Source organism: Cyprinus carpio, chromosome A9 (genome assembly GCF_018340385.1).
Source record: "Cyprinus carpio isolate SPL01 chromosome A9, ASM1834038v1, whole genome shotgun sequence".
Classification (NCBI taxonomy): domain Eukaryota; kingdom Metazoa; phylum Chordata; class Actinopteri; order Cypriniformes; family Cyprinidae; genus Cyprinus; species Cyprinus carpio.
This window is the reverse complement of record NC_056580.1, coordinates 4,325,736-4,338,841: the sequence shown is the minus strand read 5'-3', so window position 1 is coordinate 4,338,841 and position 13,106 is coordinate 4,325,736. Positions and strand designations below refer to the sequence as shown.

At 37.8% G+C, this 13,106-nt stretch overlaps 1 long non-coding RNA gene across 1 annotated transcript; it reads left to right on the top strand.

Annotated features, from left to right (window-relative positions):
- Positions 1–383: 383 nt before the first annotated feature.
- On the top strand, positions 384–7,737 carry LOC122146232. Its single transcript, XR_006160895.1, has 3 exons — positions 384–419; positions 7,171–7,205; positions 7,635–7,737. It is a non-coding gene; the product is annotated as an uncharacterized LOC122146232 (long non-coding RNA).
- Positions 7,738–13,106: the final 5,369 nt, after the last annotated feature.

The window sequence follows — 13,106 nt, the reverse complement described above, 5'->3', positions numbered from 1 at the left end:
ATGATAATGTGAAGGTATGGGCGATACAGGCACCTCTGCATTTGAATGACACTGGTTATGCTGATGAGAGATCAAAGCTGGGAGTTTTTCCAGTGTGGGCTGATACCTGTATTGCATTTGCTTGCTTTGTTTAAATTGTCTTCACCTCTATGTATCCATCCCCCTTGAAATGTATATAAACTCCAAAGTATCACTGCTTTGGTTAGACTTTTGATGACTGTAGCGCTAAGCAGAGCATTCTCAATAAAGAATTCTGCTGAAGATTACCCAAGAGTCTCCTGGTCTTCGCTTCTGAGTTTCCAACAGTTTTGGTGCAGTGATCAGCAGAGCATTCTCAATAAAGAATTCTGCTGAAGACTGCAATCTCAAAAAGATCTGACTTCATTCCAGACTGAATCTTTCTGTACAACCAAGGGTTGGTGAGTGTAACTCTATCCAAAAGAACCTTTAAGACCAGTATCCTCTGCGCCGCCAAAGAAGAGTTAACAGACAGCTGCAGGGTTTGGTTAACTAAGTTACCCTCTAAAAAAATTATTTTAGAGATGAAAGTAATCCTCTGTTTAGGCATGGGAAGATTAGCATCACATGCTAATATGTGTGCTATCCTCTGCGTTGCCAGGTAAGGTTAAATACATTATGATGTGTATTAACTAGTGTATCCTCTACTTTGTCAGAGAGGTTATTTGTGTGTCCTCTGCTTTGCCAGGGAAAATTAACAGGTGTGTTAACAAGTGTATCCTCTGCTTGCCATGGAAGTTTTAGAAGTGTCCTGTTGTGTCAGAAAGACTTTACAAAATGTTGAGAAGGAATGCTAATCTTATTCCAACAACTGAGAAAGGTGGACTAGCTACTCCTTAATGGACAGACAGTGAGTTCAAATCATTGTTAGGAGAGCACATGGACTCAATAGTGACAGAGTCAGTTAGATTGGACTTGATAAAGAAATTTGGTATTGATCCAGAAAAAGTATGGTCTATTGAAGAATGTGAAAAGGTACTAGGATCATGTATTTGCAAGAACAATGTGAAAGGCATTATCTGCTGCCACAGAGAATTTGGTTTAGCTTTAGCTACAGAACATTCTCAGCGTAACTCAGAGCTAGAGAAACAGAACGAAGAGCTCAGAGCTAGAGTATCCTCTGTGACTAAGAAATTGAACCGCAACAAAGCTGCAGCAAAAACTGATGTGGAAGAAGTTAGTTAGCCTGATAACAATTATCCTGACTTACAAGCTTTTTTGTAAAAAAAGATGTAGCCATCCATCAGTAACTGATGTGCCGTGTAAATTCAGCGAATATATGTGGCGCTAGGAAAGATCTCAGAGAATTGAGGGAACTGAAAGTGTTCCTCCCAACTCTTCTGTTGTCCGAGTACAAAGTGTTGCCAAAGTTCTAGGACATAAAGATATAGAGAGACTATCCCAGAGCTTACCCTCAGCATGCACAAACTTTACTGAACTTAGAAGAGCACTGATCAGCAAAATGCCTCTCTATGACTCTATCACACAGCTGATGTCACAAATTCTTACTGAATCTGAATTCAACAGTTTTGAGTCTGCTGTTACTTCTGAACTACAACATGCCAGTAAAAATGAGTTCTGATAGAGTTAAAGAACATCGTTGGACCAAAAGTGAACTGGTCAAAGGTCACTAGTTTGTGTACAGAAGAAGGATGAACTGTAAGTGAATACACTGAAAGGTTTTGTCAGTCAGCTGCAGCTTACAGTGGAATAGCTGACACTACAAAGAAGGTAATGAATCATAAAGGACCACTAGTTAGAACAGGGTTTGATGGCCTTTTAGATGAGTACAGATCTGCTTTTAGCATTCTTAGATCTTACATCGTCCACTGGAAGCTTGCAAAACAACTTGGACAGGTAAGCTACTTGGGAAAGAGACTCTGATGTCAAAGCCAGAGTAAAGATTGCAGCAGCATCTTTTCAGGTCAACACAGAGAACCGACAGAAACGTAGAAGTCTTAAGAATGGCCTTTCACTTGCAGTTGTCATTACTGTGGTAAAACTGGAATTTGTAGGAACTGCTCACCAGTGGTTTGAGTTTTACCTCTCAGATAGGTCCTTCAAGGTGAGGTGTCCAGGTTGCAACATCTAACTACTGGGGTGCCTCAGGGCCTTGCCAACTCAACCTTGCCAAGACGGACTGCTTGTGCAGAAAACAGAAAACAGAAACCTTGGAGTTATGATTAATGTTCAGCTGACTTTCTCTGACCACATTGCTAAAACTGTCCGGTGTATGTCCTGCAGATTTGCTTTATTCAACATCAAGAAGATCAGGCCCTTTCTTTCATAACATGCTTCACAACTCCTTGTTTCAAGTTCTTGTTCCGTCCAGGCTGGACTATTGCAATGCTCTCTTGTCAGGTCTTCCAGCCAGTTCTATCAAACCTTTACAATTAATCCAGAATGCGGCTGCAAGATTTATTTTTAATGAGACGAAAAGAATGCACGTCAAACCTCTGTTTATCAGTTTGCACTGGCTACCAATAGCTGCCCGCGTAAAATTCAAGGCATTAATGTTTACTTACCACCACTGGTTCTACACTTCTTTACCTAAATTAATTACTTCAGACTTATGTGCCCTTTTAGAAGCTTGCATTCTGCAAGTGAACGGTGCTTTATTGTGCCATCCCAAAGAGGCACAAAATCTCTGTCACCGACTTTTTACATTAAATGTTTTCTCCTGGTGAAAGGACCTGCCCAACTCAATCCGAAGAGCTGAGTCCTTAGCCATCTTCAAGAATCGGCTAAAAACACATCTTCTCCGTCTTTATTTGACCCTCTAACTCTAGCACTCTATATTCTAATTCTATTCTTAAATATACACACACACACATATATATATATATATATATATATATATATATATATATATAATATATATATATATATATATATATATATATATGACACTGGCTTCTCTATTCTTTTTGTATTCTATGTGTTTTAGATATTGATTTGTAAAAAAAAGGGTACTAACACTAGATTGCTCTATTCTTTTTCTATTCTGTTTTCTTTTCATTTATTACATAATAAAAAAGAAATTGGTTTGTGTACTGTGTTAGGCTAACTGAAACTTGTCATAGGACTTGCATATCATTGCTCTTTTGTTGATTTTGATTGCTTCCATTGTCCTCATTTGTAAGTCACTTTGGATAAAAGCGTCTGCTAAATTACTAAATGTAAATGTAATGTCCAGAAATTCCTGGATGTGTTCCTCTTGGGAACACATTACCTGTCGAAAACCAACTTCCCTTATTGCTGGGTACATGGAGAGCCTGAAACGTTCAAAAAGCCACTGGGTCCAGGTTGGCGAAGTATTCTCTTACGGAAAAGCATTACAGTGGAGTGGAGAATACAAATGCAAGCTTTAATAAGAGGTGTTGTAAAAGACTCTTAGGATACTGCTGATTTGCAGGGGGAGCATTACAATGGGATGTCAGTTAAAACCAATGCCAGTACATCATTTTTTCCATAGGTGTATCAGACTGGTTTCTGAACTTAATACACAAAATATGACCAAATGTTAGTTAAACAATCAATAAATTGCATAACAGAATATCAAACAACAAAATAACTTGCATCTGTACATAGCCACAATACCATATGAGGAAGAAAGCCCAGAGCAGCAACAAACAGAGAGCAAACTGACTGCTACTCCGAAGCAGCCCTTCTTAATGGCCACTAATTAAAGTGGCAATAGGGTACAGCTGTCGTAAAAAATACCGCTCTGATTGCACAGAAGCACTTGTTATTTACGGTGTTTTCCTTGTAGTATAATAAGTCACGCTTGCTGATTTCCACAGCCAGTAATATTGAACTGTTTTCAACCAATCAGTGATGAACAGAACCAAACCAGACTAATTTACCTAGGGTAACCATATGCGCCGTTCATATGGGACACGTCCTGGCCAGGATTTTTAATATTGCCTAAAACATTCAAAGCAGTTTGACCAATAACATGCAGGTATTGTACAGGGAATGATCAAAGCGATGCAAATATGCACACGTGTTTGTTATTTTGTTTGACTTGAAGCGTCGCTGCGCACCGATCAAAAAAGACACCAAAGTAGGAGTGAGAGCAGTTCAAAAGCATAAGGAGCCGTCTGCTCTGCTCTCTATAGCTCTCGTGAATGTCACACAACGATCGACCTGCACAGTGCAAACAGCCAAAACCTGGATATTTTAGGCGATATTAAAATCCTGTTTGGGACTTGTCCCGTATGAATGGAAATATTAAGTTTAATATACATTTTGTATATTTTCATCTCTACAAACATTGAACATAGGCCAATTCCACGTCTTTATCATACTTTAATGTAATTGTTAATTACATGGACAGCGTTTTAGCATATCAATCCCTTGTTTATGTATCATTTATTACACAAATACCTTTTATGTATATAAATAAGTGCTGGTTTATAATATTCAATTAGCTTTGAGTAATTAATTTCCAATACAAGAAATCGTTCATGCTAATGGAAGTCAAAGAGTGTGTAAAAGCTGCGCATCTACAGAAGTTGGAGGCAATGGTCCTTAGCCTTTTTGTTATTGAGTGTTTGACCACTATACCACCACGACCGCTGGTTCGAGTCCTGCTCCATACAGATTCTGGCATATGGGGAGCATATTTGCTGTTTAACAAACAATTATATGGTGACACATTGCTGCCACACATATTATTTTTTTTTCCGCTCACATCATAAGAATGAGATGTTATGTCATAAAATTACATAATTATCTCCTTAAAATGACATATTTCTTTCTCGTAATAACGACATGTCATAAAAACAATATGATTTTTCCGCATTATAGATTACATTATGTGAGCTAGCTAAGCGAATGTCCGCTCTGCTGTCACCGCAGTCCAGACATAAACGAGCATCTGCACACTGCTGAAGTTATAAAAATACACTGTTTTAAGTGCCCTGAAACACCACTTTTCAACTCAGCCTGTCTTTACTGTCTGTCCCATCAAGCAGAATAAGAGTTCATCTGATGTACCGCTCTGCAAATTAGTCACAACGTTTCTTCATACTGTTTGCCTGTTGCATAGGCTATATTTCTTGCAAATATACATCTCAAATAAAGCGCAACACTGAACTTCTTGGGTCGGCGGCACCGGCGCGATCCAATAGTGGTAGTGGTAACAGAGAAAAGAAATATAGGCCTAAATGTCTGCTCTATTTTTGTGTACTTCCTCCATAACAACAACAACAAAAAAAAGTTGCAAATTGCTTTTGTAAAATAACAGGGTGTGCTTTCTGCATAGACAGCTTGAAGGGTCTACTTAAAACATTTGAAAACAAATTTGTTTTTATTTCATTCATATCCAACAAGAGGTACTGTGCAGTCTTTACCGTCTGATCTCCTTATCTGCATTCTGCTCGCCCCACAAACACGCTCAGCGCAACTTATTCCTTATAAAGCCTGGAATTTACCCCGGGCCCAAAAGAAGATTCGATGCGATGCGGGGCTCGATTCAGGTAAGGATAGCAACTTATAATCAATAATTTATCCTAATCAAACTAAAATAAGTCTAATGCTGCCCATGCATGTGAAAGAAATATTAAACCATTTTGTAAGCTTATTTGTTTTTACCCACTGAGACAGAAAAGAAATCTAGCTTATTTTCATTTTTCCATTTCTCAAACAAAAGGAAATAACAACAATAATAATAATAATAATAATAATAATAACAATAGGCTAATAATCAATCAAACTGTCATTTCTTTTTGTTCGTATTTCGATTTGTTGTTAAACAATCAATAAATAACTTAGTAAAGTATAACGTTCCCAAAGTTTATAAAAAAGTTAAGGACATGTAACCTGCAGAAGATAAATACATGTGTGTGTGTATTTTTGTATTGTTTTATCACAGATGCTAAAGTTAGATGCTCATCTGATGTTGTGTGTTGCTGGTCATTTGTTAATGTCTGTCTTTAGAGAGTTTTACACATTTTTCTGATGTGAATGCCATGCATTAGGTGTGTTATATTTTTAATATAGTATATATTAGTATAATAGTCTCAAAATAACATACTCTGTTTGTATTTTTCTGAATAATCGCAAATGTCAGTACAATTTAAATGAATTAAGATTGTTTAAAGAAGTGGTTCTCAAAGTGTGGTACCAGTACCACTAGTGGTACTCAGGCTCCCTCTAGAGGTACATAGAGGAATCACTAAATTAAATATAAATTAATGTTAAAGGGATAGTTCACCCAAAAATGAAAATTTGATGAGAATCACGGCTAAAAAATACAATAAAACTAAAAAAAAAAAAAAAAAAAAAAAAAAAAAATTCACAATATAGCCCAAATTAACTGTGGCTCATGACGACTGAGATTGTAGATAGAGTGTCAATGGTCCATTTGAGCGATAGGTGGCAGAAATGCACTTATAAGTCTTCGATCCGCCGTTAAAGCAAGAAGAAGAAGACGCCTCATGCGTAGGCTGTGTCGAGGACATGCTCAATACAGTTCAGTTATACAGTCAGGCATTGCAGTTGTTTGTTTTGTGTCTTTACACATCAATGTATCGTCACGAGCCGCAGGGTTTTAATTTGGTTTTGTTTGTCTATGTTTTTTTTTGTTGTTGTTGTTTTTATTGTATGTTTTAGCCGTGATCCCCATCCACTTACATTATAATAGTGATAGACTGCAACGGTTTGTGTTAAAAATCTCAGTTTGTGTTCTGAAGAAACAAAGTCACCTACAACTTGGATTCCCTGGGGTAAGCAGATAAACATCAAATTTTTATTTTTGGGTGAACTATCCCTTTAATACATTTTAATGTAATCTATGATTAAGTTGTTTTTTATTTTTTTCTTATCTGTACAGTATGTAAGCACAGTGCAGTGTTAATGTTCAAACTGTGTATTTACACTGTTGAAGTGGCTGACAACAATAAATATTCTTATTAGGAATAAAACTGCCTCGTTTTTTAACTGTGCAGAGCTGTAGCTGAATAGTTAGGCCTACTATGCTGCTGAAATTTGAAGTTGGTCAGTATGGTGGTACTTAGAGAGCCAAATATTTTTTGAAGTGGTACTTCGTATAAAAAGTTTGAGAACCAGTGGTTTAAAGGAATGGTACAAAACGAAATTCTGCTTTTTAAGAACTTCTCAGAAACCATTTCTTCTTTCCCCTTGTAGAGTCATCAAGGATCCAGCTTATTATTGGCAAATTGGTAAGGAATTGTTCATCTGCTACATTGCACTGTCACTTCTGGTAGAGATTCGTTGACCTTTTGTGATAGGCTTTGGTTTTACTTAGTTTAATAAAAATGTACTTAATTTGATTTTACTTGTTATACTAAATACACTGTATAGTTAGAATTCTGATTAAAACAGTGTAACTGGGGGCTCTGAAAAAACTGCTTGTAAATAATTTGTTAATATTGTAAACTTTCATACATACATTATTACAATACATTAAATAAGTGTTTAATGTATAGTGTTGTGCACTTTGTTTCCAACCCCACTGTTATTAAACTATAAAATGAAAATATTCAATGTGATTTGTTTTTCATTCAGTTTTCAGTTAAAGATATTTCACAATATCAGAGTTTATATTTTATGAGTATTTATTTTTGGTGTTTTTGTTTTTATTTATACAGGACCGTACAAAAAGCGCACAAGTGGGAGAGAAAGGAGGGGACGGCATCAGAAAGGACCTAGAGCTTGGACTCTTTCAAGGATCACCCAAAGCACAACCATGCTATTTTTGCACAAGGCTGTTGATTCTAACATTTTATCAGAATTTGAAGAAACATTTCTACTTAAAATATTAAATGCATTTCATTCAAGGCAGGGTTTTTCTTGCGTAAAGAATTTCAAGGCGACTGTCTCTTGTCAAATTTAGTGCTACCTCTGGCTGTCGACAAAAATCAAGACGAGTCACATGCTCCTATACCCATTTACCACCGACACGGTTTCTGTTGCAGGTTCCATTCTCAAACTGTTTAACATTTTTACTGCACACATGTACAAATCTCTTGTAAAAAGACACACTAGTAAAACATGTTTTCACAGAAACTATAGTTTTTCACCAAAATAAAAGATCAACTGGTTTCAGTCAAAAAAGTACAAGGGTTTCTCTTGCAAGTGCAGTGCAAAATATGCATGTTATTTTACAAAAACCTTTTTTTTCTTTTTTTTTTTTTTCTTTTTTTTTTTTTAGTCTTTAAGAACATTTTTCTGAAATGGTTTTCAAAACTGTCCTGGAGCAGCCCAGCACTATCTCACTCATCTAACACATTTGATTTAACTCATCAGCTCCAGTGTTGCCAACTTAACAATTTTGTTGTTAAATTTAGGAACTTTTCAGACTACCCTAGCAACTTTTTCTTCCAAAAGCACCTAGCAACAAATTTAGCAATTTAAAAAAAAATTATTTGGCAACTTTTAGCAGCTCTTGATAAGTGACCCAGACAATAAAAGGGCACACATTTTCCATCCAAATTACACAAAAAGAGGAAACCACAGATGCCTAGCAGTACACACATCACATGAATTGAGTTGAGCTGCTATTTGCAGTTGTTCAAATTAATTAATAATGATAATAATCATAACTGAAAAATTTGATAATTTAAACTAATCGTATTTCATATTTTTAAAAAAGTAGCTCATTTCATTTTTGCAATCATTTAATATTTCTACATTAAAATTTTATATTTAAACTAGGGCTGGTAATTTAACACGTTAATTAGATTAATTATATGGAGAAAAAATAACACATTAAAATTATGGATTTAACGCACTTGCCCTGCCCCAGACATATGTGGATCATCTGCCATTTCATACAGTCGATTGATGACTTATATGAGGCAGGGCAACAACTCACTGCGTGAAAGAGCCTAGAATGTCCCTAAAATTCAAGGTATGGGGCAAAAATACTCCCGCTTGAGATTTGTCTCATATTTACATCACATAGTTAAGCAATATCACACGAGCGATAGGCTAAGTGCAATATCACACGAGTACAAATGTGATGTTCATCTTATACAAAAGTAGAGAGAAATATGCTACACCCACCTGCCAAAATTTGATTGATGACTTTGACCTTTTTGACCCCGCCCCCTCCCCCACCCCCACCCAGACCACCCACATGGCTTTGACCTTTTGACCTTTAGATTAGATTAGATTCAACTTTATTGTGATTGCACATGTAAGGTACAAGGTTATTGTCATTGCACATGTAAGGTACTTTACCCCTCCCCCACCAGCATGGCTTTGACCTTTTGACCTTTTAATGGTCGCAGCTGTTGTTACGACATGTGATATGACATCTGTTTGTACTAAATTATACTTATACGGAAAAATTAAATCTACATATAAGGAACAGCTGGAGGACCAATTTGCAACTTATTAGGTCAATTGGCAACATGATTGGGTATTAAAAGAGCCTCTCAGAGCGGCAGTGTCTCTCAGAAGTTAAGATGGGCAGAGGATGACCAATTCCCCCAATGCTGCGGCGAAAAATAGTGGAGCAATATCAGAAAGGAGTTTCTCAGAGAAAAATTGCAAAGAGTTTGAAGTTATCATCATCTACAGTGCATAATATCATCCAAAGATTCAGAGAATCTGGAACAATCTCTGTGCGTTATGGTCAAGGCTGGAAAACCATACTGGATGCCCATGATCTTTGGGCCCTTAGACAGCACTGCTTCACATACAGGAATGCTACTGTAATGGAAATCACAACATGGGCTCAGGAAAACTTCCAGAAAACATTGTCGGTGAACACAATCCACCATGCCATTCGCCGTTGCTGGCTAAAACTCTATAGTTCAAAAAAGAAGCCATATCTAAACATGATCCAGAAGCGCAGGTGTTTTCTCTGGGCCTAGGCTCATTTAAAATGGACTGTGGCAAAATGGAAAACTGTTCTGTGGTCAGATGAATCAAAATTTTAAGTTCTTTTTGGAAAACTGGGAGGCATTTTCATCCGGACTAAAGAGGACAAGGACAACCCAAGCTGTTATTAGCGCTCAGTTCAGAAGCCTGCATCTCTGATGGTATGGGGTTGCATGAGTGTGTGTGGAATGGGCAGCTTACACATCTGGAAAGGCAACATCATTGCTGAAAGGTATATCCAAGTTCTAGAACAACATATGCTCCCATCCAGACGTTGTCTCTTTCAGGGAAGACCTTGCATTTCCCAACATGACAATGCCAGACCACATACTGCACCAATTACAACATCATGGCTGCGTAGAAGAAGGATCCGGGTACTGAAATGGCCAGCCTACAGTCCAGATCTTTCACCCATAAAAAAAAATTTGGTGCATCATAAAGAGGAAGATGCGACAAAGAAGACCTAAGACAGTTGAGCAACTAGAAGCCTGTATTAGACAAGAATGGGACAACATTCCTATTCCTAAACTTGAGCAACTTGTCTCCTCAGCCCCCAGACGTTTGCAGACTGTAATAAAGAGAGGGTGCACAGTGGTAAACATGGCCTTGTCCCAACTTTTTTGAGATGTGTTGATGCCATGCAATTTAAAATCAACTTATTTTTCCCTTAAAATGATACATTTTTGTCAGTTTAAACATTTGATATGTCATCTATGTTGTATTCTGAATAAAATATTGAAATTTGAAATTTCCACATCATTGCATTCTGTTTTTATTCACAATTTGTACAGTGTCCCAACTTTTTTGGAATCAGGTTTGTAAATAAACAATTTTAAACAGTTTATGAGAACAGATCACACATATAATCTGTTGGCTATATAAAATAATTTAAATAAAATATGTAACTTGACTATTAAAAAATTGAAAATAAAACAATAAATAAATACAATTATCCTTACATTTTTTTCTGCGAGAAAAAGACTTCCTCCTAACGCAGGAATGACCGCTCCGTGAATGAAATATTCCCCAAAATTGTGCTTTGTTTAGGTTGAAAGAACAGTTTCTTTCTTTGAGAGATTTCTGTCGCTCTTTTTCACAACACCCCCTTGTTATGTTGGGAATCAGTAAAATAATGAAGCAGAAAACAAATAGTAGCCTACTGAACCGTCTTAACTTACTTCCTCCACATTGCTATCCTACAATAGAACATGTATGGACAACAGTGCCATCTAGGGGAGGACTTAAAAGAAGCACAATTATTCAGACGCAACATCTTCCCCTTTTCAGAAAGGAATATAGCAGGCTTTAAATAACAGAAATATGTATAAGCCAAGAATAAACAGGGTACTGTGAAACACAATTAAATATTTTAACTTTTTATCTTCTTGACTCAATTATTTTAACATTTTAACCTCTCTTCATTTTCTTACCCATGTAAAACATAGGTTTTACTTAGTCCCAGATAGGTTTCTGCCTTATTCTAGTACACCTAAATGGCACACTCGGAGGGTTAAGAATTGGTGATGCAGATTGTTGCTTTTCATAAGTGTCAGCATCTCTCGGTTCTGGCACTCCAGCAAGACGTGAAGCATTCCATATTTTACCGTCATCCAGGAGGTAGGAATCCTCACCTCTCTTCTGCACAACAGATCTTGGTTGTGTGAACTTTTGGTCACCTTTCCTTACTTTCCAGGGTTTCTTAATCCACACCAGGTCTCCAGGTTGGAGTGTATAGGACTTTGCATTTCTCCTGGCATCAGTGTACTGTTTGACTTTGTCTTGTTTCCTTTTCACACGTTGTCATAGCATTTTTTGTCTATATCTTTTACAGGGTAGTCCATGATTTGTAGTTTTGTCTTCATGTATCGACCATGGAGCAACTCTGAGGGTGTAACGCCAGTGGTAGCATGAGGGGTACTCCTGTAGTTCATCAGGAATGTTTGAGTGAATGATTTCCAAGGCTCCCCCTGAATTGAAGCAGTTTGCAAACAGTCTTTTAGGACCCTGTTAAACCTCTCAACCTCTCCATTTGCACGTGGATGATACACAGCAGATCTGAAATGATGTATATCTCTATCCCTAAGAAACTCAGAAAACTCAGAGGAAATAAACTGAGGTCCATTATCTGAGACGAGTTCTTTTGGATTCCCCTTCACGGGCGAAGACTGAAGTCAGGAACTGTACGACAGCAGCTGTGTCAACTCTGAATGAGAAAAGCAACCTCCGGCCATTTACTGAAGTAATCAACCAGCGTTATGGCATATCTGCAGTTTGCTGGTGCAGTCTCAAATGGACCTACAATATCAATGGAAACCTTCTCCCATGCAGCTGATGGCAACTCGACAGGTTTGAGCGGTGAATCATATGTAACAGCCGATTTATCATTCTGTTTGCATGTGGAACAGTCCCGTATCAGACCTTCAGCCGGGCTATCCATTTTCAGGGGGGGCCTCCAGTACAGTTGCCTAAAGCCTCTGCTTGGTACGAACCATGCCTTGATGCGATTCATGCATAAGGTCTATGAGTTTTTTTCTGTAGTGGACTCAGGTACCCAAAAGACGATGTGTATCTGAATATGCATCCCTCCACTACAGCAAGCTCATGACGGATTGGAAAGTAGGGTTTTACATGCAGGTTAACATCCTTCTTGGACTTTGGCCAGCCAGTCTGCTGATATGTACGCAGTTTTTAGTCAAACCACTGGGCAGTGTTGCATGCAGTCTGGAAATCACCCTTGGAGATTGCACTAGAAGCAAAAATGAGACCAAAACCAACAGTTTCAATTGTTTCACAGCATAGATATGATCAGTGTTAGGGAGTGGCATTCTTGACAAAGCAATCAGCAACACTGTTCAGTGGGCCAGGTCTGTATTCAGCGTCGTAATTAACTCAAGTAAACGTGCAGACCATCTGGCAACACGTAAGCCAGCTCGACTATTACCTTTACTGCTGAGTAGAGTAGTAAGAGCTTGATGGTCGGTTACGTAACATGAATTTCCCTTCCCCACAGCCACGTAAGCAGTTCTTTTTCTCCGCAGACCAGACGCAGGCAAGAGCCTCCTTTTCCACGATGGAGTATTTTCGTTCTGCACTCAGATAAGGAGCGCGAAGCAAAAGCAATGGTTCTCTCTATTCCCTGGTCATCAAGCTGAGTCAAGACAGCACCTACACCATAATCTGAAGCATCACAGGAAGTATTGTTGTTGTGATTGGGGGATGAAGAGGGAAAAGTG